The sequence below is a fragment of the Pongo abelii genome, chromosome 5, assembly GCF_028885655.2.
Source record: "Pongo abelii isolate AG06213 chromosome 5, NHGRI_mPonAbe1-v2.0_pri, whole genome shotgun sequence".
Classification (NCBI taxonomy): Eukaryota; Metazoa; Chordata; class Mammalia; order Primates; family Hominidae; genus Pongo; species Pongo abelii.
This window is the reverse complement of record NC_071990.2, coordinates 103,936,730-103,964,645: the sequence shown is the minus strand read 5'-3', so window position 1 is coordinate 103,964,645 and position 27,916 is coordinate 103,936,730.

Here is a 27,916-nt window from a genome sequence, read left to right as displayed (position 1 = left end):
CAAAGTCTCAGGATACAAAATCAATGCATAAAAATCACAAGCATTCTTATACACCAATAACAGACAAACAGAGAGCCAAATCATGAGTGAACTCCCATTCACAATTGCTTCAAAGGGAATAAAATACCTAGGAATCCAACTTCCAAGGGACATGAAGGACCTCTTCAAGGAGAACTACAAACCACTGCTCAATGAAATAAAAGAGGATACAAACAAATGGAAGAACATTCCATGCTCATGGGTAGGAAGAAACAATATCGTGAAAATGGCCATAATACCCAAGGTAATTTATAGATTCAATGCCATCCCCATCAAACTACCAATGACTTTCTTCACAGAATTGGAAAAAACTACTTTAAAGTTCATATGGAACCAAAAAAGAGCCCGCATCGCCAAGTCAATCCTAAGCCAAAAGAACAAAGCTGGAGGCATCATGCTACCTGACTTCAAACTATACTACAAAGCTACAGTAACCAAAACAGCATAGTACTGGTACCAAAACAGAGATATAGACCAATGGAACAGAACAGAGCCCTCAGAAATAAAGCCACATATCTACAACTATCTGATCTTTGACAAACCTGAGAAAAACAATCAATGGGGAAAGGATTCCCTATTTAATACATGGTGCTGGGAAAACTGGCTATCCATATGTAGAAAGCTGAAACTGGATCGCTTCCTTACACCTTATACAAAAATCAATTCAAGATGGATTAAATGGATTAAAGACTTAAACGTTAGACCTAAAACCATAAAAACCCTAGTAGAAAACCTAGGCATTACCATTCAGGACATAGGCATGGGCAAGGACTTCATGTCTAAAACACCAAAAGCAATGACAACAAAAGCCAAAATTGACAAATGGGATCTAATTAAACTCAAGAGCTTCTGCACAGCAAAGAAACTACCATCAGAGTGAATAGGCAACCTACAAAATGGGAGAAAATTTTCACAACCTACTCATCTGACAAAGGGCTAATATCCAGAATCTACAATGAACTCCAACAAATTTACAAGAAAAAAACAAACATCCCCATCAAAAAGTGAGCAAAGGACATGAGCAGACACTTCTCAAAAGAAGACATTTATGCAGCCAAAACACACATGAAAAAATGCTCACCATCACTGGCCATCAGAGAAACGTTAATCAAAACCACAATGAGTTACCATCTCACACCAGTTAGAATGGCAATCATTAAAAAGTCAGGAAACAACAGGTGCTGGAGAGGATGTGGAGAAATAGGAACACTTTTACACTGTTGGCGGGACTGTAAACTAGTTCAACCATTGTGGAAGACAGTGTGGCGATTCCTCAGGGATCTAGAACTAGAATTACCATTTGACCCAGCCATCCCATTACTGGGTATATATACCCAAAGGACTATAAATCATGCTGCTATAAAGACACATGCACACGTATGTTTATTGCAGCACTATTCACAATAGCAAAGACTTGGAACCAACCCAAATGTCCAACAATGATAGACTGGATTAAGAAAATGTGGCACATATACACCATGGAATACTATGCAGCCATAAAAAATGATGAGTTCATGTCCTTTGTAGGGACGTGGATGAAACTGGAAATCATCATTCTCAGTAAACTATCGCAAGAACAAAAAACCAAACGCCGCATATTCTCACTCATAGGTGGGAATTGAACAATGAGAACACATGGACACAGGAAGGGGAACATCACACTCTGGGGACTGTTGTGGGATGGGGGAAGGGGGGAGGGGGGAGGGATAGCATTCGGAGATATACCTAATGCTAGATGACGAGGTAGTGGGTGCAGCGCACCAGCATGGCACATGTATACATATGTAACTAACCTGCACATTGTGCACATGTATCCTACAACTTAAAGTATAATAATAATAATAATAATAATAAAAGAAATGTTGTCATTGTGTGAACGGCATAGAGCATACTTGCACAAAGCCAGATGGTATAGCCTACTGAACACCTAGGCTATATGATATTGTTCCCAGGCTACCAACCTGTATAGCATGTTATGGTACTGAATATGATAGACAATTATAACACAATGATATTCATCTATATAAACATATCTAAACATGGAAAAGGTAAAGTGCTGCACTACTATGTTACAATGACTATGAGACATTATTTGGTGATAGAAATTTTTCAGGTCTTTTATAATCCTATGGGACCACCATCATATATGTTGTTCATCACTGACTGAAACATCACACTGGTACAAGACAGTAGCAGAAACTATTTCCTCTTCCTGAATATATTTATTATATAGACAAAGTCAAATATCGTAACTGTCTGTGGTAGATGAATCCTATATCATCAAAGGATACAAAAAAGAGAAGACCGAAAAATAAGTATCACTAGAAGTTGTAAATCTTTTTTTTTTTTTTTTCTGACACAGAGTCTGGCTCTTGTCACCCAGGCTGGAGTGCAGTGGCAAGATCTTCAACCTCCACCTCCCAGGTTGAAGCGATCTTCCTGCCTCAATCTTCCAAGTAGCTGGGATTACAAGTGCCTGCTACCACACCTAGCTAATTTTTGAAATTTTAGTACTGATAGGGTTTCACCATGTTAACCAGCTGGTCTCGAACTTGTGACTTCAGGTGATCTGCTCACCTCTGCCTCCCAAAGTGCTGGGATTACAGACATGAGCCATTGCGCCCAGCCAAGATAGTGTAAATCTGATATGCATACGATGAGGCTCTAGATAAAGAGGGATAAAAATAATTACCCCTTTGAGGCTTTAAGAAATTCTTAGCTGTCAAGCTGCACTTCTTTGCCAGAGGACATACTAAATTTTCTCAGAGAGGCAGTACAAATGACTTTGGGAGTTATCAGTTTCTTTGAGAATAGAGATTATATTTTTTTAAGGGGGAGAAAAATATTACCAAAAACTTCTGAGCATGAAATTGACCTGAAGAAAATTTAAACACTTCAACTAAGGAAGTAGTCACTAATCAAATTGATTTCTGAGTGTGATTATTAATAAACTTCACATAGTCCTACACTAAAGCTGCACCAAAATCTGGAGAGATAGCTATAGAGACAAACAGTGCTAACAGAACTGACTTCTTTGTATAATTCTACTAGAAATCATTTGTGAGGGGAAAGTAATTATTCTATTACTGTATTTGAACAAAATGCATGCTGAACAACAGGAATCAAATTATCATCAGAAAAAGCCCAAAACAATCTTAATAGCAGAGAGTAGACTTAATACATAGCAGCAGAACCATAGATACAAAACTGCCATCACCTTCAATTCTGGCCTTGAAGGAATTCAGTGTAGTTTTTGAATGAAGGCAATATAGCCTAATAAGAAGTGAGATATCTAAGGAAAATAGTAGCAACAGTGAGTGGAAAATCCTAAAATCCTTAATGCATTTTTTCCACTTTTAACATCTCTAATGTCAGGGTACATAATTCAATCAGTGATATCTTAACACTGTTGATCGGATGGCAGTCACGAAAATTTTATTGCCTGTTCATGTATGGATTTCTTTGTCCTACTGTGAACAATATATTTGCAACTTCTTGTTATAAAATCAAGAGATTATTAAAGAAGCACTTAGAGGAAAGAATATAAATGTTAGTTGTTATCTGAAAGCCTATAGTTGTTATCATTAAGCCTTCCAGTAAAATTAAGTAAGTTTCAGCACCAAAATATGTAGAGAGGCAGTCAGCGTCTGGAAAATATCTTCAGAGAGGCAAGTAGAACACTATTATAAGAAATGTAGCATTACAAATGGTACATAGAGAATTATACCATATACGTAAACATATATACACACATATATGCATACATATACAAAGGTGTTAGCAGATGTCATTCTAGCATATTGACTAAAGACACTTGAAAAACAACAGCTGCAAAAAGACTACTTAGACCTTCATGATATTTCTTAAGGGCAGAAAATGAAATTTCCCTGTGAAAGACACTCCCACTTATACTAGAAGGAAAGGCAACATCCTTATTCTCAAGACAGGAAATAAAAACAAAGAATTCTGTAGAGACTTTGTTAAAATAACACTTATCTTCTGTGTTACTCAGGGTTCTTTAGAGAGACAGGACTAATAGGATAGATGAACATATGAAAGGGAATTTGTTCAAGAGTATTGACTCACAGGATCACCACGTGAAATCCCACAATAGGATGTCTGCAAGTTAAGGAGCAAGGAAGCCAGTCCAAATCAAAACCTCAAAAGTAGGGAAGCCGACAGCGCAGTCTGTGACCTAAGGCCAGAGAGCCCCTGGCAACCCACTGGTATAGATCCAAGAGTCCAAAAGCTGAAGAACTTGGAGTCTGATGTCTGAGGGCAGGAAGCATCCAGCACGGGAGAAAGATGCAGGCCAAAGATTGAGCCGGTCTCATCCCTCCATGTTCTTCTGCCTGCTTTTATTCTAGCCACTCTGGCAGCTGCTTAGATTGTGCCCACCCAGATTGAGGGTAGGTCTGCCTCTCCTAGACCACTGACTCAAATGTTAATCTCCTTTGACAACACCCTCACAGACACACCCACGAACAATACTTTGCATGCCTCAACCCAATCAAGTTGACACTCAATACTAACCATCTTCTAAGCTCCTCATGTAATTTAGTTGTTTCTTTACAATTTACCATTGTTTGTTCAATTCAGTATATTTGTATAAGTAAGTGACTCTGACTTCTCTGGGGTCTTCATGTCTTTATGAAAGTTTCTATCTCACATAAAACTTGCATTAGGTAAATTTCTATGATTTTCTCTTGTTAATATTCTTTATGTCCATTTAATTCTTGGACCTATCTCGGACTCCTAGAGGAAGGCAGAGGAATTTTCTGCCCTTGCTGTAAGTCAAAAAGTGATCCAGAAGAATCACACCTCAAATGTGAAAAATAATTAAGAATATTATAATAAATGTATTTTGTTTATCTTATTCATTTTATACATGTGTGGAATTCATATTATTTTTAAATACCTGTGTAAGTCTGAGTTCTTCCATGAGTATAAAACTTCTAAATTATAAGAAAAATTTAGTTGAGAGTATTCTTTCTTTTATACCAGTACATAGAATAGATGTATGTTACAATCTATGGTACCTTAGAGTTAATGAAAAATAGTATTTGAAAGTAATAAATGAGTAATGTGGAAGGCCAATATTGATTGTTGAAATAAACGTGGATAACTGAAGAAAAGTCACTCATTGTTAGCTAAAGTGTAACAGAGAAGACAACTACCATAGAAACTGCTTCAAAGTGATTAAGCCAGAGAAGAGATTTTAAATGGTTTTAGGGAGAGGAAGATACTCTGAAGACATGAAGAAAGGTAACAAAAATTCTGAGAACAAAAACAAAAAAATAAAATTTCAAGCTCTCAGGCATTCAGGTTTATAGCAACATAGAAGATCTTTTGACAAGAGAAAAAATAAATATAAAGAAGTAGGAGTCAGGGAGGTATCCCTGTATCTCTCTTGATGAATATGTGTAGTTATTTCTCAGAAACTTAGCTTTCACTAGAGGCCAAGTGGAATTTTCTAGCTGAAGTGAGTGAAGCTTGGGGAAAAATAATATGTAAACAGAGGAATTTGAAACAATTCTGGAAAATACAATTTTTCAGACGAGAGGCTTCCCCACGTGACTGAAGACATGCTATGTATTTTTTACTCACTTTTATATACCCAATGCCTAGAAGACCATTGAAAACATAGTAATTATTTAATAAATATTTCTTAATGAATTTATAAATGAAAGGAAATCTAAATAAAGGTAGTATGCAAAATACATGTAAACAGTATCTCCTGATATGCCTGTGCCTTACAGTTGAATCAAAAGTTTGGCTGTTGTTATCCTAGATATTAATGGCATTAATTAAGACATAACTACTTTTATGAATCATAATTTTAAAGAAGTAGGAAAAGGAGGGAGAAAAAGAGGAAGAAGAGGGAAAAAGAAGAGGACAGAAAATTCTTTGTAAGAAGAAAAACTGTTTTTAGTCCTATGGCAAGATGCCTATTTATCACTCAGGTTATTATAAGGAAAACATGGTGGAATGTAGAGAACAGTATTCTCAATAATATAAACAATATGTTCTGAAACAATTTCACGGAAGTATTGTTTGAGACATTCCTCCATGTTTGCAAATGATATGCTAAAACATAATTCAGTAAAATCATTTTCATGATGTTTGTGAATGATTCTGTCCTCTTAAATTGCATATACTTCGTCTGAATTAATGTAGACATTGATATTCTATTCTATTTATTTCTGCACTTATTTACTGAGGGATGTCAAAAGAATAGCAAGCAATAGATGACTAGGTTCTGGTTCTCATGAAACTTATAGTATAGCATGTCCCCAGCTATTTTTCACTAGAAACTAGTAGTTCATATGATATTAAGAGGTATTCTACAAAAAGTAAGACAAGTAAACAGAAAATAAAAAAAATTAATCAGTATTTTTTGGAGGATGAAATAAAATAATAAATGTTTATATAATATACACCTAATTAAGGTATAAATTATAAAGACTATTAAATAATTTGTGCAAATTCAGCTTAAAATGTTTCTAAATATCTCAGCTGCTGAAGTTGTCATAAGAAAATTGAGTTTCATTAATGAATGTTTTATTGGGTCAGATCGTTTAAACAATTTTTTAAAATTTATGCAGGATGTATTACTTTTACACCTTTGCTATAATAATTCTTATGTGAGCTGTATTATAAATCATACATATTACATGAGTGTACCCTGCCTTTCACAGCAAAATCCAGTATTAAGAAATTTGATAACAAAGTGATTCTGCAAAGTGACATGTGGATTATATAAAATTGAAGAAACATTTGCAATTATTTTAAATGATAATATTAAAAATATATATTTGTATTTCAACTTTGTAGAATACACATGAAAACAAAAAATACATATAAAAAAGAATTCTAAATCTATATTTTATGCTAAAATTGTCAGTAAAATATTCTATAAACATATGTTTTTATGGTCAAGTACATAAATAAAATATGTCCTCCAACACTGTAGATTTTAAATAACAATGTCAATTTATTAAATTTTATTTATATGTTTCAATGATATATTTAATATTCCACTAAAACACTGCTTGTCTTATAAAGTCTGTTTTCAAGAATCGTTGTATGTTCCTTTTTGAAAACTTCACAGGTAATCTGACATATTCACCTGTATTCAAGATTTTCAAGATATTCAAAAACCTTATTTTGACAGGATTAAGTTGAGTTTTCTCCTTTGTGTTTGTATACCTAACATGATTATCTTTGATCCCTCTCTTATCTTTACTGTCATTCTTTCTTTGTTCTCTTTTTTGGATTTTTGTAAAGGATGCATTCACCTTCATTCCCTTTTAATTTTTGACTATGCCTTCCTGTGCATCTTTGTTGTCATATTCCTGATGTCTCTTTGTGGTTTTCTTTTTATCTAAATATTCTATTCCATTCAGCTCTTAATCTTTTAAACCTACATTATCAACACTGTCTCTTTTCATCTTCTCTTGGCGTTTCTTTTTGTTGTGGCTCTTGATCTTTTGGTTGAGTTTCCCACCTTATCAAAAATGCTTCAGTGTCCTGCTTTGTTTTATGATTAAGAATCTTAGATGAAAAATAATTTTTAATAACTTGAAGAAAGTTATCAAAGATGTAAAACTTTTTAATGAGATATACTAATTTATTAGTTTAATGTCAGATTCAATTTAATTATGAGGTGTTTTCCTGTGTTTATTGAAGTACTTCACATGAAAAACAAATCTACTTCATCATGTACAGCCTTCCATATGAAAAAATAAAAATTCTCCAAAAGCACAAATTGAGTATAGGGAAATCTAGTTAATAGTTACCTACAGCGTGAAAAGAAAAGGGAAGGGGTTATTCTCTTTGTTCAAATAAAACTTGCTTTTTATTTCTTTATAGTCTTTGACCTATACATTTAGTACTGTCAATAGCTTATCTTAAAAATATTTATAAGATTATAAAACAATATTGCCACATTTCTGTAATTGAATGTAATAATAAACCAAAGTTCATTTGGGATATATAAACCCCAAACATTCCTAGGAGCAGAGAGAACTAAGCCACAAAATATTAAAGTCAACATTACAAGATAGGAGATCTGCAGGTTACTCCCTTTAGTATTAAATGCTGTGAAACCCAGGAATATGCACAACTAGAACACAAAGCAGGTATATTTTTTAAAAAGTGAAATATATATGTGTATATATGTATATGTGTGTATATCTATGCATAGATATAGATATATCAGATATACCATTTGCTAACCACTGTGCTAGATATTGTTGACATGTGGTAATATAAAAATGATTTTTACTTTATTCTTTTGTGTTGCCTTCAAATTTAAAACCATATTTACACTGTTACTGAACACCTCCTCTGAAGAAGTCTCTGTGATATGATCTGATACTCAGAGATGAATAAGGCATTGTGCTTGTTGCTATGGTGTGGGAAATTTAGAGGGGAAGACAGGCAGAGAATTATAAGGCAGACTGTGGGAATTGCTGTATTGAACAGGGAGGCATGAAATGTTAAGGGAATAATATAGGCCAGGGAGACAATGAATATACATTGATATGGCTACATATTTATTAAATGTTGAACAATTATACAGATAGATAATTTATGGTAGCTTATTGAATTTTTTTTAAAGAAGAAAAAGTTTTTTGGGGAGATGGCCTGTTATGGAATAAATTATGTCTCCCTCCAAATTCATGTGGTGAATTCCTAACTTTCTGTACCTCAGAATGTGATTGTGTTTGGAGACAGAGCATTTAATGAAGTAGTTAAGTCAAAATAGGGTCCTAAGCGTGGGCTCTATATGACTGGTGTCCTTGTAAGAAGAGTATATTAAAACACAGAGAGAACAGACAAGCACACACACTCACAGAGAAGATCCTGGTGAACATGTAGTGAGGAGGCCATTTGCAAACCAAGAAGAGAGGCTTCAGCAGAATTCAAACCGGCCCATGACTGGATTTCAGATTTCTGACCTCCAGAGCTGTGAGAAAATAAATGTCTGCTGTTTATGCCACCGAGTCAGTGATATCCACCGAGTCAGTGATATTTTCTTATGGCAGTCCTAGCAATCTAATACAGAGTCTTTACGATCGTCTCAAAAATAGTTTCAGCTTTTTGTCTAATATTTGACCCTTTTTTCTGTATTTTGATTCATATGTTATTTATAAGCTAGTTACCATACAAATATTTTAATATGAGATAATTTTAATATTTTTAATATATGGCCCCCATCATGATAAATAACTATTTTGCATCAAAATACAAGTTCAAACTCTTTTTTGAAGAGTGGGGAGATTTTCAGTAAAATTGTATTAGTCTGAAATGCATCAGCAGGTAATTTGAAGATAAAAATGTACTGTGTTCATGAGTATACATATTTTAAAGATTCTTGTTTTAAGTTCAGCACAACCCACTTACATTATTTTATTTCCTGTTCATTGTTTCTGATTTAATCAATGCCTAAGGCAAGAACCAGATTTCTTTTTTGTACTTTTAGAGCTTCTGTTTAAAGGTGAGTAGTAATAAACTCCTGAGAATGGATATCGTAGCTGGTTTATTTATGTAATATTCACAGAGACTAGCACAGGGCTTGGCATGGTAGGTATGCATAATGTATTAAATTTGAATTAGTGCATACAGTATATATGCATATGTGTATATATACATATACATATATAATGTATATACATATACATTATATACATATACATATTTGTATATAGACATATACATAATTATATACACAATAAATGTATATGTGTATATATAAATATACATGTGTGTATATATAAATATACATATGTGTGTTTACATACACTATACATGTATATGTACTGTATGCACTAATTCAAATTTAATTCATTATGCATACTACATACATATACATTATATATACATATACGTATTTGTATATCATATAATTATATACATAATAAATGTATATGTGTATATATAAATATACATATGTATGTATATATACTGTATGTGCTAATTCAACATTAATTAATTTTGCATACTTACACACACACACACACACACACACACACGTCATTTTTCTTCCTTTAACAATTTTTTACCAAAAGATGTAAGCATAATTGGGTAGATTAAACTGCAATGTGCTAATCCTCTCAATGAGGTGCTCCAGTGTAGGCTGGAAGATGTCTTGGTGAAATTGGTATAGAATCAATATATTTGACTTTTAGATTTCTATTTTGACAGCTATCTTTTAGTGAGCTTATGCTATAAGCCAATACTGTGCTGAGTGCTTTATATACATAAATCCATAAAATCTACATCTTTATTTTCCCTATACCTCCTAATATATTTTTGGTAAACATTTTTCAACACGGTGTATGTGCAAGTTATTTTTAAAGCAGTTACAGCATAGCTATAGATAATATTTATATATGGTATTTAAAAAATATATCATGATGCAATCTGATATCAGTGAAGGAGGGAATAAACATACTTGAGAACCAAACTGTCTATGACCATTTTTATCTTAACTAAATAGTCCTCATTTCTGCTGGTCAGGAATTAACTCTCTAAACTGGTTTATCTGCCTCACACTGATTTCTAGGAGTTGAAGATAGGAACAATGGAAATTTTGTCACTTCCTAGTTCAAAAAAAAATAAAGGGATTTCTAGAGTAGATGATAATCCATATTTTAGTTAGCCTTTATGCCTGTTATGTAAAGAACTAAAGAGAGTGTGCTGAGATAAATTGTTCTGAATTATAAAGGGCAGGTAATAGAATATCAGGGAGAGGCCCAGGATGTGCTCTCCATAAAAGGGAAAAGAAAATCCTGAGAGTCAGAGAAGGGTACAGAAATAGGATGAGAGGGATAGAAATACTATGAGAAACATGTGTTATTTATTTATGTATTGGTTGTTCATGTTGATTGAATCCAAATCTCTCCTGTGGCTCTAAACTCTCAACAGAGTCTGCTACATGCCCTGTAACACAGTCTGAATTTGTTTCTTTGCTTTTGGTAGAAAATAAAGAGGAAAGGCCATAGTTTCATCTCTGATGCAGCATCACATGGAAGGGAAAGTGCTGCTCCAGATTCATACATAATACAAAAACTAAATTTACATTCAAGTCGAAAGTTCTTTTGTAGATAGAACCACCAAACAAATACACAATCAAAAAAAAAAAAGCATAACATACTTGAACATCTTCCATTCACCTCCAATCTCTGGAGAGATTAGGGAATTACGAAAATAAGGATGTTCCGCCATGAATAAGATGTGATTCAAAATATTTTGTTTGAATCTCAAAGACAAACTCTTTGGAATCCTTGAAAACATATTGTTAAATTTAACAAATATTTTTTCTTTTCACCTCCTATATTCAAAATATTTAACATACTATATTAGGTCCAAAATATATGAGACTTTGAAGAAGCTTGATATGGGGTTTTATCCTTATAATGAACACAATAGGAAGCCCTTGAAGAGTGGTAAGCAAGAGACGTAGTGTGATCTGATTTAAATTTTTCAGATTGCAGAATAGAACACTGATTACAACGAGAGTCAGAGTGGATTCTGGGAGCTCAGCAGAATGGTATTTCCTTAGTTGAGGTAGAGGAAATAATATGGGCCTGCACAACATTGATAAAACTGTTAAATTTCCACTACAGATAAGAGAGAGACAGAGAGAGAGAGAGTGTGTGTGTGTGTGTGTGTGTGTGTGTGGTGTATGTGTGTTAGGGTATGAAGACAGGTAGGTAAAATAATAAAAGAATCACTAGGCATTACGAAAAAATGACATGGAAATAAGACTATGAAAATAACAATTAGAGATCTGGTTTCATCTCTGACAAGTAAATAGCTTGGGAGTCATCACTTTCAAACTTACAGTAAAAAAATTCAGACCAACTGAAAACCAACAACTTTTCTTGGAGTCATCAGAAAATTGAGGTTACAGAACAAAAAAACCACCTCAAAATCTGAGAGGCAGGAAAGTTCAGATAGTCACAGCTTAGATCTACTTACCTGGAGCAGAAGTGACTGGAACCATAAACTGGTAGGCACAGTTAAGTAGCAATTCAGACAAGTGAAGATCTGAGAAATATGCCCTGTATCTCTGACAGGGAAATAAGAAAAGTATCATGTGAATGATATCCATATCTAGAATCATATCTATAACACAAGCATCCTATTCAGGAGAAAAGACTTTGCTACAGCCTTATCATAGCTAGAGGAAGAGATTAGTCCCACTCCAGTTCCCTCCAGGCCTCCTGTCTTACCTATCAGGGGAAAAATGCACAAATACAGTCAACAGGATGTAGAACAACAGGAATGCTCATACATTGCTGCTCAGAATGCAAAATGACAGATACACTTTGGAAGACAGTTTGGCAGTTTCTTATAAATCTTCATGTAGTCTTACTATACACTCTAACAATTACATTCCTAGGTATTTACCCAAGTAACTTAAAAAATTATGTTTACATAAAACCTGCATGCAAATTTTTATAGCAACTTTTATCATAATCACCAAAAACTGAAAGCAACTTAGATGTTTTTCAGTAGATAAATGTGTGAAAAAATAACTTCTGTGGAAACGGTGAGTATAATCAAAAATTTTTTATTGTATCTTTTAAAATATTAGTGGAATTGGAATGGTCTTATCACAAAAAAATGATAAATGCTTGAGGTGATGGTTACCCCAGTCACCCTCATGTGATTATTACACATTGTATGTCTGTATCAGAATATCATATGTTCCCCATGAATAGGTACATCTATTATGTACCTATAATAATAAAATAAACACAAAACTGCTTTTAATGCATACAGTGGAATACTATTTAGTGCTGAACAGAAATGAATTATCAATATACACAAAAGTTTGGTTGAATTTGGATGCATATCTCTAAGTAAAATGTCAGTTTTTAAGGCTATATTCTGTATGATACCATTTACATAAGGTTCTGAAAGAGACAAAACTATAGAGACGGGAAATAAATAGATCAGGGGTTTGGAGTAAAAGGAGGACCAAATAGGTGAAGCACAGAAAAAAATTAGTGCAGTGAACCTATTCTTTATGACATACAGATGACAATGTAAAATGCAAAATTCATGTTTTCATGTTGTCTACATTTCTTTACATGGTGAATTGTGGATATGTGACATACATTTTCCCAAACGCTTAGTGTCATACAGAGCACAGAGTGAAACCTAAAGTATGTAAATTTTTAAAAAATCAGTGAGGATACCAGGGATTTCAGAATGGATATGAAACTGTAAAAAAATATTCTGAAGGTTTCATAAATATTTGAAAAAATCTAATTGATGGGAGTAGAAAGAAAAGTGCTGACCTGAGTCACTTTGGAAATTAGTGTAGTCCGTGAGACTAACCAGAAAAACAATTGTACATAGGTACTGAACTCTAATTAAAAAGTTTTTTCTCATCAGAGTATTGGATAACAATTCTGAAGCCACTATCCATGTATACTGTATTTGAATAATTCAGTATATGGATGGTAAATTGTGGCAAATCAGTATCCAATGGTTGGAGTGGGAGGATACAGGTAAGTGAGGGGAAGAGACTAGAATGATTCAGATGGTCATAAATTTGAGTTGGAGACACCAGTACAGACTCATATTTGGGAAGATTATATAAATACCTCTATATACATAGTTTAGAAAACACATATGGATAGGTACATCTATTATATACCTATATAATGCAGGCATATAATAGATACATATTACATACCCTTTCAGATGAAAGTTTCTGGAAGCTATGACACTACAGTAGCAAAGAGCATACATAACTTGTGCCTGTATCTTGTTTTTTTAATACCATTCTTCAATACAAGAATGAGAGATATTTAGAGAAATTTCTGATTCTAGGAGTGGGAAAATAGACAAGGTGGGCTTGGTACATGACATGGCTTGGATGTTTGTCCCCTCCAAATCTCATGTTGAAATGTAATTCCTAATGTTGGAGTGGGGCCTAGTGGGAGGCATTGGATCATGAGGGTGGATCCCTCATGAATGGCTTAGCAGGATCCTCTTGGTGATGAATGAGTCATATCACTCTTGTTAGTTCAGATGAGATCTGGGTGTTTAGAAGAATGTAGTATTTCTCCCTTCTCTCTCTTGCTCTCCCTCTTGCCATGTCACAGGCTGGCTCCCCTTCCCCTTTCACCATGACTGTAAGCTTCTGGAGGCCATCAGCAGAAGTAGATTCTGCTTGCTTACAGCCTGAGTCAAAATAAAATATCTTTTCTTTATAAATTACCTAGTCTCAAGCATTCCTTTATAGCAACACAAGAATGAACGAATACAGCATATCTTGTAGTTCCAGAAAGTATGAAACTGCTAAACAAACAAAGAACACTTCAATGATAGGCACAAGTCAAAAGGATATGGAATACAACTGAAAAACTCCCAATGGCCAAAGCCATAACAATTTTAATGAAAATAAATAAATGTGTATTGCATTATAACCCGGTGTATAATATAAATATCAATGAGCCTTTAATGATATAAACAGATGGCTGACTACATTTAAAATGAGGAGAAATAGACATATCTCCCATGCTAAATCATTCCAAATAATTTATTCTCCTAATTCAAGGAGGTTGATCATAATACCCACTCAAATGTGGGGTGCACATAGCCACTTTCTTCTGTAAAGTATAAAAAGTGGGGGAAAAGAGTAATGTCACAGTGAAGACACCTGAACAACACTACCTTAACTAGTGATCAAGTTTAACATAAACAGAGATAAACCATGTTACTATTACGTGCACTTTATATGATGAATGATAGTAATATAAGATATAGTAATAGGTAAACCTGGGTGTGAGATATACAGTCCCGTGTCCTTTAACAATGATTCAGCCAATGATAAACTGCCTATAGGACAGTGCCCATAATATCCTGTAAGGTTAAAATATGACATTTTTACTGGACCTTTTATATGTTTAGATACCACTATATTATAATTGCCTACAAAATTTAGTACAGTAACATGCTGTACAAGTTTATAACCTAGGAGCAATAGGCTAGATCATATAGCCTAGCTGTGTAGTAGGTTATACTACATAGGTGTGTATAAGTGCACTCTATGATGTTTGGACAATGATGAAATCACCTAAGGATGCATTTCTCAGAATGTGTCCCCTGCATTAAGCAACACATGACTGTATTGGGATTCTCTGTTCTATCTTGTAATTTCTCTGCAAATGTAAAACTATTTAAAAATGTTATTAAAATGCATTACTAATAATTGCAGATTTAATCCCTAAGGGTTTACCTTCTTATATTCTATTCTTCACAAAATATGTAATTCTGCCACATGCAAACTTAGGCAGTATATTAGACTCCATCCTAGCCTCATTTTTACTCCTACTTAGTTCTTACCAGAACGCTTAACTCCTTCTCCCTGTTAATTTTTTACAAACCTCTATCTTGGAAATATGAATCAACTGGGACTCAATCTCCCAATCTTTCTTCTCTTTTCTGTGCATTGAGAGCTAATCTCTATACACAATAAAATTACAGAACCAGGATCATAAGTGACATGTCATAATGACCTTCATATATAATGTTTGAGGACCAAAGAACTTTTACCAATCCTTCATCCTTAATTAGCACCTTCTATATTTTTCAACAGAGAATACTTTAAAAGTTCCCAGAATCCATAGATTTTCTCTCCAGTATTCAACACGTTAACATGAAGTTTTATGGGAAGTATTTCATCCTTTTGCATTTTTCACATCCTTTATGCTTTTAAGTAGCCTCTGAGGATGAAATCTGCTTCCTTCTCACAGCCATTGTTTTCATGCATGCATGTTTCCTTTCTCATTTCCTCAAATATTTAGCTCAGCAACATCCTTTCCATCTCCCTTGCAATCAACCCTTCTCTTTCTATCAACAATTTCCTCAACATAAAAACATCTTCAAAAGATATTTATCAAATTTAAACAACCAATTAACTAAGCAAATAATAGCAATAATTGGCACACATATCCTCCTCATTTTCTTATTTTCCATTCATTGCTTGTCTTACTGCATTTTACCTTCCATGAAAAAGAATCTACTGAGAATGTTATCGTTTTTGTCATCATTGTCCTCTGAAGTTCTAAGGGCAATGACTACTGTATTCTGTATTTTAATTGATCTGAGACTCATGACATCGCTTCTATTCCCTACTACAAACCCTTTTCCCTCTTGTCTATTTGATATAATTCATTAGCTCACTTCTGTTTAATTAGTGTCTACTCCATGTCTACATTATTCTAGGCAATGGAGCTTACATTATAGTTAATGAGAAATACAAATAATAAACCGTGTGTGTGTGTGTGTGTGTGTGTGTGTGTGTGTGTATTTCAGGTAATGATAACTGTTAATGGTGGGGAAAAAAGCATGATAGGATAATAAAAAGTACTGAGTGGCATTTTAGCAAAAAAATGTCAGAAAGTAATTCTCTGAGACACAAATTTGAGCAAATCTCAGGCCATACAAAGAAATGTGCTAAAGATACTTATAGGATAGGGTACAGCAAGTGCCAAAGTACTGAAGCAGAAACAAGTTCGGTGTAATTAGGTTATACACAATAAGAAGGCCAGAGATGTCAGGGTCGGTGAACTAGAGAACCAAGAACAGCATAGTGGGAGAAGATACCAGAGATCTAGAAAGGACTGAACGAGTGATGGAACTTCACTCAGCAGGAACATGACAATTTATTGTATTCTAAATGGGATGGAGTAAGTGATATGAGAAAATTCTTTTAAAAGATAATTCTGGCTATATTCAAAATTCACCACAATGAGACAAGAATAGATATAAGCAGATTAGCCTGGAGGATGATACAGTAGTCTAGGTGGGAGATGATGGTGATCATGGTGGAGAAATTGAAATAGTCAAGCTTTATAATGTAAAGAGTTTTATTTTATAATCACTTTAATTGATAATCAGTAATAAATTTTTAAAGCTTCAATAGATAAAAGCATATTAAACAAGCCATATAGCACTTTACAGCTGTAGATAACAGGAAAAATGTGACAGATAGAATTTAAAATATGGAGCTAATTTAAATATTATATTGTCAGGCACACAATTTTTTTCATTAAGTAATATTATGAAATAAACAAGACAAATTCTGTTTTTAAAATATAAGCTAAAAAAATGCCCTAAAGAAGACAACCCCTATACTGATGTAGTTGATATATTTTCTTTTTGTCCCAATTTAAGTGTTGTTTATAATTAAATGAGAGTTACTAAGGTATCTTTGGCTAAAAATATTTGAAGCATGATATATAAAATTCTTAATTGTTTGTGAAATGTAAGCATTTTTTTCTGTAAATACACCTATACTATATATCTATATAGTATATCCTACAAACTTGACGGCCATTGCTCCTTTTATAAACTTAAGTCAAATACATTGCTGAAATTAAGAAAATACTTCAAATAATAAGTCCATTCAGAGACAAAGATGATAGAATATTTTTACATTCATAGCGTACTATAAAATAAACATTAAAGAGTATATTTTCCTTTGAGAAATCTGTACACTTGTAAAATTATATATCCTAAATCATGTTTTCTGTTACTGTGAAATAGTTTAATTTTTTTTCTTTTAGGCTTTTCCCTTATTATAACAAGTAAGCTAACAGCAGTATGAAATTTCAAAGTAAATAGATGAACATATGAACAATCTTTTTTTACTTTTTTCTCCCACAAACTACTGTCCTAATGGAAAACCTTCATGACTTTTTATATAAATCTTTTCATAATCTTCTGATATCTCCCATTTTAAGAAAAAATCCCTTACCAGACATTATTCAAGAAATATGAACCAAGGTGTTTTATTAAATTTTATCTGTATATTATAACACAGAACTACAGAATTATAGACAGAATTGATTTGAAGTTTGAGTATTAGAAATGACCATGACTGATTAGAGGAGCACCATTTTAGGTTGCATGATGTAAAAGGAGTTGGTAAAATTAAATTGTCTTCAGTTTTCTTTCCTATAATGTTGTAGAAAATAAATCCACCTAGTTTTGCTGATAAATTTGACTTCTTAAATATATGTGTATGCATACATATGTATCTATAGAGAGAGAGATACATATGATACACATATATAGATAATTTTTAGGTAGAATGTATTGTAGCTATACTGGAGAAGAAAGTGTAGCTACATTTTGCCATTATGTTCTCCTTGTTATATCCCACTTCCTGCTTCTTCTGACCTTTCCAAGAAACAACAAATTCTTAACTAAGGGCTTCTTGGTCCACCAAAATACCAAGTGTAATGCTAGGATTTGAGTAATTTTGAAAGATATTTAATTTCAGTCATTGAGAAATTTCATGTAATGAAAACCTCTAAATCCAATAAATTCCATGCTGAGATTCAACTCTAATTTTTGTTTGTTTGTTTTTATGCTGGGGAAAACCTCTATAGCAAATACTATCTCTCAAGCATCTTGGATATATCTTAGATTCACTTTATCACTAATAAATATTTTAATTGATGTGCTGACAACTTTGTTTTATTTCATGCAAACCTATTTGAAATACAAGCATTCATCAAACTGTATTTAAGCAAGTGTTATTAAGATTATTTGTTTGGCTTGCAGTATTTTCAGCTTCAGGTCATAGTATATATATTGTTCAAATTAAGTTCACTGAACTGTAAAGTGTGAGTATGTATCTGAGAGCTGTTAGAGAAGGCTTTCTGCATAAATGCCTGTTGGAGCAATCTATTCATTTTTAAAATAGCATTCCTATTACTTGCCCTGTGGTTCTAGGTGACACATACGGACTCCATTTCTACGTATATCTGAGGCTGTAAATCAAATCAGAAGAATAATGTTTCTTCCCTCTGTTTATTATCACAACAGTAAAAACAGAAGTGTTTAATTTTTTCATGTTATTAAAAATTCATTTTATTTTTAAGCACAGTGTTTTACATTTTATACATTATAGTCAAAAGAGATCACCGTTAGTTTAACGTTTAAATAATTTATTTTATTTAACTATAATATTTGAAGTACTTTATAAACTGAAATTTTAGAAAATAAAGAGTAGTAGTTTAATAATTTTTATATAATTAGAATAGTTCAGCAATTCTCCAATAGTATTTTCTTTGATGAATTAATATATATATTCTGATAGGTTGTTTTAAATTGAAAGGAATAAAAGCCTTCAAGTCTATTCTCATAGCTTATCAGAAAAATAGCAAGAAAAAATATTTTTAAAAATATTTTACCAGGAACAAAGAACTACAATTTTGGTATGACATGAAAAAACTAGAGATTCAACATCTACATCTTATCTGCAAAATACATCATCTCTAATTTACCAAATAGTGAACACTGACTTCTAGTAATTTAATTATATGAAGAGCTCACATATTTTTTTCTGCATGCTGTAAAATAGAAGGAGAAAATTTGCTTTAATTTCTATACTCTTCACATAGGACATGCAATGAAATCCTGTGTTTTGATGTTCTTATTTAACAGAAGAGAAATTGATAGGTTAAGGAAAAGACTATTAAGTTTCCAATTGATTTCAGTCTTCTATTAATTGTGACATCAAAGGTCTCTGGCAGGAACTGCATCTGCTGCAATGGGAAAGAAAGCCCAGAAAGGCAGTGTCCTGAGGATTCGTTTTTAATATCTTCCCATACAATTTATCTGCAGTTATGTTTGCTTTTCTTTCTAGTAAACATTAAAACATTTCCTAATGTTCTTTCATTCCCTTTTAACTTTTATTCATTTTCTACATATTGTGTTTTGTATTATTCTCAATATCACTCAGATAAAATATAAGTATTAGCTCCTTATTCTGTAAAGAATTTATTTTTATTGTTGTTATTTTTGTTTTTGGAGACAGGGTCTCACTTGGTCACCCAGGCTGGAGTGCAGTAACATGATCACGGTTCATTGCAGCGTTGATCTTCCGAGCTCAAGTAATCCTCCTGCTTCAGCCTCCTGAGGGGCGGGATGACAGGTGTGCACCACCATGTTGGGCTAATTTTTTGGATTTTGTTTGTAGAGACACTGTCTCCCTGTGTTGCCCAGACTATTCTTGAACTCCTGAACTCAAGCGATCCTCCTGCCTAGGCCTCCTAAATTGCTAGGATTGCAGGTGTGAGCCACTAGGCCCAGTCAAGAATTTATTTAACATTTTTAATACATTTACTTTATTATTATATCTATATTATCTCCTTTCATAACCCATCTTAATATTAACTTCTAGAATTTAAATTTTAACATCGAAGTTTCCCAGATAATGTCTTATCTGAGAACATATTTATATGGTTCTTGATGCATGTCACATAGTAATGATGTTACTTTTTTGTAGTTATTACCATGGCCATTTTAGGAGTTTCTATTTTGCAAAAACCGTATCATAAAAACATTGCTCTAGCCTCGAATTTGATAATTCGCTTGAGGAACAAGTAAAATAACAAATCCTGCAGATGAAATTTAAAGAACTATTTGCCTGACTAAAAATAATAAATTAAAAAACAAAACAAAAATACACTGGGCTTGTAGTTTCCAGGCCCACATATAAGGAGCATGGAAGTCACCACTCCATCCTCACGACAAAGCTGAACAACAAAGCTGAAAAGACATAAAAATCTGCTCCTAAGATTGGAGACACTAATAGGGAATTACAGGAGGCATAGTTTTATTAAAGCAGAGACTCATGAGCAGAAACTAGCAAGGGAACTAGTGCCAGGGTAGGAAAAGGTAACAAACTGCCAGAGGTTCAGAGAAGACAAATCTGAGAGTTGAAAACAGTAGGGCGACCCAGTAATGGTGGGGTGGTGTAGAACTTTTGTGAGTTTTACTGTCAGGGGCTCAACCTGGAGATACATATTTCTCACAGTAAATATCAGAGAAAAAGAAAAATCCACTCCTACTTATGGCAGAGGGAAGGAAAAAGAAACTATTTTGAAATATGCCCTTCTGTTCTTCTAAGAAGGCATGTTCACCTGATGTTTACCCACATCAGGGTAAACTGGTTAACCAGAGTCTAACCTGCTGGGGTTTTGTCAGACGCTACTTGACCCAACACCAAACCACTCCAGCCATCCTGTCCCACCTAAATGAGAGTTGGGGAACTGAGAAACACTTAAGTAGTACACAGTCCAGAGGCATAGGCTCACTGAAACTCTGAGCCCTAATCACGTTCCTTACCATCACATTGCTAAAGGCCTACTTAGAAGTTCATTTTATTCACCACATCATGTCCAGTTATCAAGAAAAACATTATAATACATGCTAAATATAAAACACAACTTGGCCAGGGGCAGTGGCTCACGCCTGTAATCCCAGCACTTTGGGAGGCAGAGGCGGGCGGATCACAAGGTCAGGAGACCAAGACCATGCTGGCTACCACAATGAAACCCAGTCTCTACTAAAAATACAAAAAATTAGCTGGGTGTGGTGGCGGGCGCCTGTAGTCCCAGCTACTTGGGAGGCTGAGGCAGGAGAATGGCGTGAACCCAGGAGGCAGAGCTTGTGGTGAGCCAAGATCGTGCCACTGCACACCAACCTGGGCGACAGAGCCAGTCTCTGTCTTAAAAAAAAAAAAAACCTTAAATAGACAGGGCAAGCACCAAAACCAGATAGAGCAAGAATGTTGGAAGTTTCAGACCAGGAATTTGTAACAATTTTGGCTAATATGCTAAGGACTCTAATGGAGAAAGTAGTAGATAGCATGCAAAAACAGAAGGGCATGTAAGTAGAGAGATGAAAATCCCAAAAAAGAATTTAAAAGTAATGCTAGACATCAAAACCATTGTAACAGAAATGAACAATGTATTTCATGGACTTATTACTAGACTGGGCATAGATGAGGAAATAATCTCTGAACTCAAGGCTGTCTCAATAGAAACCTGCAAAACTTAAATTAGGAGAAAAAAGACTGAAAAAAAATAGAGTATCCACAGACTGCAGAGACAACTATAAAATAAGTAACATATGCATAATGGTAACAGCAGAAGGTGAAGAAAGAAAGAAACAGAATAAATATTTGAGGTAATAATGACTGAGAATTTCTTCAAATGAATTCAGACACCAAACCAAATATCTAAGAAGCTCAGAGAATACCAAACAGGATAAATGCAAAATGTAAGAACAACAGCAAAACAAAATTAAAAAAGCATATCATTTTCAAACTATGGAAAATTCGATAAAGAAAATAAATCCTCAGAGAAGCCAGAGGGAAAACACATTACCTTTGGCGAATCAAGTACAATAATTATATTAAACTTCTCCTCAGAAACCATTTAATCAAGAAGAAAGTGGATTGAAATATTTAAAGTGTTAAAAAGGCAAAATAAGCAACCTAGAATCCTGTACCCTATAAAATAATCCTTCAAATCTGAATACGAAATACTTTCTCAAACAAACAAAATTGAGGAAATTTGTTGCCAGCAGACATAGCTTGCAAGGAATGTTAAAATAAGTTCTTTAGAATGAAGGAAAAATATTATGTCAAAAACTTCCCATGCAAAGAAAAGAAAATCATCAAAAATGACTATTGTTGTCTTCACTTATGAAGATAAAATAGAGACTTGTTCTTATTATCAATTGATCTAACCAACAACAGTTTATTTAAAATAATAGCACAATGTATTCTATTACATATGTTTATGTATATATCTTTTATCTATTTTCTTATAGCTTAGGGATGCTTACATTTAAGTGAAATGAATGACAGCAATGCTATAAGAGATGAGACAGAGGAATTAGGATTATTATGTTATTATAAAGCTCTTACACTACTTGTGAAGTGGTATAGTGTCATTTAAGAGAGGACTTTGATTGATTGTAAATGTGTATTATAAACTCTAAGGCAACCACTGGAAAAGTAATAAAAGACATATTACTGATATGCTAAGAAAAGAGAAAAAAATAAAATTATATGAAATACTCAATGAAAACTACAAAAGGCAGAAAAAAGTGGAAGACAAAAATAGAAACCAAAAGCAAGGGATACAAATAGAAAACAGTAACAAATGTGGTAGATATAAATTCAACTATATCAATAATACCTTTGAATGTCAGTGTCCTCAATGCAACAATTAAAAGAGTAAATCGATCAATAAACAAGACCCAATTTTATGCTGTTTACAAGACACCCACTTTAAATACAAAGATATATAGAGAGTAAGAGTAAATGGATGGAGAAAATATACTGTGCTAACAATAGTCAAAAGAAAGCAGGTGAAGCTGTGTTAATTTTGAAAAGAGCCAACTTCAAAACAAAGAAATTTATCAAGGACAGAGAAGGGCTTTACATAATTAAGTGGTTAATTCTCCAAGAAGACATAGCAATATTTAAAACATGCATGCATCTAACAGGGAATTAAAATACATTAAAAATGATAAAACTGTTAGAAGGAATAGAAGAATCTATTTATCTTAGTTGCAGAATTCAACACCTATATGTCACAGATAGACAGATCTAGCAGGCAGAAAATCAGTAAGAGCATAGTTGAACTCAACAACATCATCCATCAACTATATATAATTGACATCTACAGACTACTTCATCTAACAACATCACAATACACATTATTCTCAAGCTCACAGGGAAAATTCACCAAGATAGAACACAATCAGGATCATAAAACACACCTAACAAATTTAAAAAATATAAATCATACAATCTCTGCTCTCAGACCACAGTGGAATTAAACTAGATATCAATATAAGAAAGAGAATTAGAAAATCCCAAAGTAAGTGAAGATTAAACAATATACTTCTAAATAACACATAGGTCAAATAAGAAATCTTCACAAATTAAAAGTATCTATATCTAAATGAAAACATAACTTATCAAAATTTGTGGGATTCAGTGAAAGCCATGCTTAGAGGAAAACTTATAGCATTGAACACATGTCTTAGAAAAGAAAATCTAAAATCAACAATTTAACTTTCCACCTCAAGAAATGGAAAAGGAAGTGGAAATTAAATCCGAGATTAGGAGACTAGAAGAAATAATAAGAACTAGAACATAAATCAATAAAATTGAAAATAGGAAATCAATAAATTAATGAAACCAGAAGTTTCATTGATTATTTGAAAAGATCAATAAAATTGATAAACCTTTAGCCATGAGAACTTAAAAAAATACAAAAAAAATACTGATTTCAGAAAGAAAGTGATCATCACTGCAAATCCCAGACATCAAAAAGATAATAAGAGAATGTCATGAACAACTCTATATACACAAATTTGAAAACCTCGATGAAATGAACCAATTCCTTCAAAGACACCGTCTGCCAGTCGAACAAAAGGAAATAGAAACTCTAATACTTTTATACCTACTAAAGAAGTTGAATCAACTTAAAAAAACTTCAGAGAACAGAAATCATCAGGACCAGATGAGTTTACTGGTGAATTCTACCAAACATTTAAGAACAAAATTATATTAATTCTTAATAATCACTTTCAGAAGATAGAAGCCAAAATAATAATTTCTAACCAATTCTCTGATGCTAGCATTACTCCAATACTAAAAACAGACAAAGACGTTAGAAGAAAAGACAACTGCAGACCAATATATCTTATGAATAGAGATGCAAATATTCTCATGAACATTCTAGTAAATTGAATTTGACAATGAATAAAAATAATTACACACCATGATTAAATGGAATTCATTACAGGTATGCCAAACAGTAACAATATTTACAAACTGCTTAATGAAATCTAGCATGTCACTGAGCTGAAAAAGAAAAATGACATGATTATATCAATAGATGCAAAAAACAATTAGATAAAATCCAATACCTCTTTATGATAAAAAATTAACAGTAACTAGGAATAGAGGGAAACTTCCTCATCATAATTAAGTTTAATAAACTATTTAAAAAAACTACAGCTAACATATACTTAATTGTGACAACCTCAAAACTTTCTCACTACAATTAGGAAACAGGCAAGTATGTCCCCTCTCACCGCTCCTTTTCAACATCATATTAGAAATCTTTATAATGCAACAGGACAGGAAAAGAAAAAATATATATACAGATAGGAAAGGAAGAAATAAAATGGCCTTTATTATTAGGTGATATGATCATCTATGAAGAAAATCCAAAAGATTCTCCAAAAATCCTGGAACTAATAAGTGATCATACCAAGGTTTCAGGATATAAGATTAATATACAAAATCCAATTGTTTCCTTATCTAGCGACAAATGAAGAAATGGAATTTAAAATTTAAAAAATTATTTACATTAGCATCCTCAAAAATGATATACTTAAATGTATAGCTAACAGAATTTGTATGCAGTCTATATGAGGAAAAAACTAAACTCTGATGAATGAAGTAAAAGAAAAACATAAATAAAATGATATTTTATTTTCGTGGATAGGATGACTCAACATTGTCGATATGTCGGTTTTGCCCAACTTAATCTATAGATTCAGTGCAATTCTTATCAAAATCCCAGAAAATTATTTTGTAGATGTTGTGGGCATTCAACTGACAAACAGAATGTGAAGTTAATATGGAGACACAAAAGATCCAAAATAGACATCACAATATTTAAGAACAAAGTTGAAGGAACATTATGCAACTTTACTAAAGCTTTAATAATCAAGACAGTGTGATACTGGTGAAACAATAGACAACTAAATCAATTTAACGGAATTGAGAGCACAGAAATAGACCCAGATAAATGTAGTCAACTGATCTTTGACAAAGAAGCAAAGGCAATACAAGGGAGCAATGATAGTCTCTTCAACAAATAATACTGGAACGATTGGGCATTCTCATGCAACAGAATGAATCTAGTCACAGACTTTATTCCCTTCACAAAAATTAACTGAAAATAAACCATAGACATAAATGTAAAATTAAAAACTATAAAACTTCCAGAAGATAACACAGAAGAAAATCTAGAGGACCTTGGATATGCCAATTACTTTTTAGATATAATACAAAAGGCACTATTTATCCATGATAAAAATAATAGATAAGCTGAACTTAATTAAAATTTAAAAAAAACTTCTGCTCTGCAAAGGAAAATATTAAAAGAATGAGAAGATAAATCATGGACTGGGAGAAATGCAAAACACACATCTGGTAAAGGGCTCTTGCCCAAAATATACAAATAACATATAAAACTCAACAATAAAAAGACAACCAACCATTTAAAAATGGGTCCTTAACAGACATCTCAACAAAGAAGATATACAAATGGCAAATAAGCACATGAAAAAATGATCCACATCTTAATCATCAGAGAAATGCAAATGAAAACATCAATGAGATATAGCTACACACATATTAAAATGGCCAAAATCCAAAACACGACAATACAAAATGTGGGTGAGAATGTGGGACAAGAGGAGCTCCCATGTATCTATTGCTGGTAAAAATGCAAAATGGTACAGTTACTTTGGAAGATGGTTTAGCTTTGAGTGTGGTAAAAAAAAAAAAAATAGTTTTATCTTCAATGTTAAATGCACAAATCAGTCGTTAAAGTTGTAACTTGTTCTCTGCCTTTTGATACAGAAATGATAAAGATCTTACACTTTCTAAAATGATAATGACTAGTGTTTGCTAATTCATTTGTTTTGAAAACTAGGTATAAAAACAGCAGCATCCTGTTTTAAATATCTTCAGTACAGTCAATATTTTAATTGTCAGAGTATGGATTTCATTTTTGTAAGAAGGCAGCAGACAATTATACTCAAGGGTGGCGAATAATATGTCTTAACAAAGTTTGGAGATATTACTAAAAACAAACTAGAGAACAGTTCAAATTATTTGAAAAAAGTAACATTTTTTAAAAATTAATTTTTAACTTTTATTTTAGGTTTAGAGTACACGTGAAGGTTTGTTACATAGATAAACACGTGGCACAGGGGTTTGTGGTACATATTATTTCATCACCCAGGTATTAAGCTCAGTACCCAATAGTTATCTTTTTTGCTCTTCTACCTCCTCCCACCCTCCCGGCTCAGAGTATCTAAGTATGATTCTTTTGAAATGTATTATTATTTTGATATAAAAAAGATACTGCTATGTGTGTTTACCTGCTTGGATAACACATTCGAATCTTCTTCAAACATTTTATTATTGAATTTTCACAGACTATATATACACAGCCCCAATACTCTTATTTTATGGTTCATTTACCGGGATCCTGAGTCATATAGGAATGGTTCAGTGGTAAGTAGCCATATATAAATACTCATCTAATGAGGACTCAATTTATCCCTTCATATTAATCTACTGCTTTCAGTTCTCTTAAACTTAGTATCCAACCACACTGAACACAACCTCTTTCATGCTTCCAGATATTTGCAATGTTTCCAAATTCTGTGGAATAACATTCTTTTTTTATTCATAACATGCTCATAGGGTAAGTGATAGTCCAATTATCATTCAGATAAAATTGGAAACTAGTAACATTTTGCATATTATTGAAATTATTGTAGTGTTTGATTCTTTTGTTTCCACTCTATTGTTGCCAAGTACCTAAGACAAATAAATTTTTATTTATCTTCTTATACCAGGCCCAACAAATTTCCTGGCACGTAATTAAATGTAGAATTAATTAATAGATGAGATACGACGTCACCACAAATATGTAGTTTTATGTAAAAGGTTTTAAACTTTATAGCTGGGTAACATTAATACATGTAATATGCCAATCATTTATTTTCAGAGAAGCCTGTACAGTACTATGCTATTAAGTAATAAGATAAATGTTCTACAGCTTTTCAATTGAAAAATGCATTGTAATTGAGTTGTTTTTGCCAGTGTCATTTATTTTTTCTTACTTCATTAGATAATATCTATTGGTAAAAGGGACTATACTCACTTTACTAGGTGTCTTGCCTTTATAAGATAAAGTAGGACAGGATGGTAATATTCCCT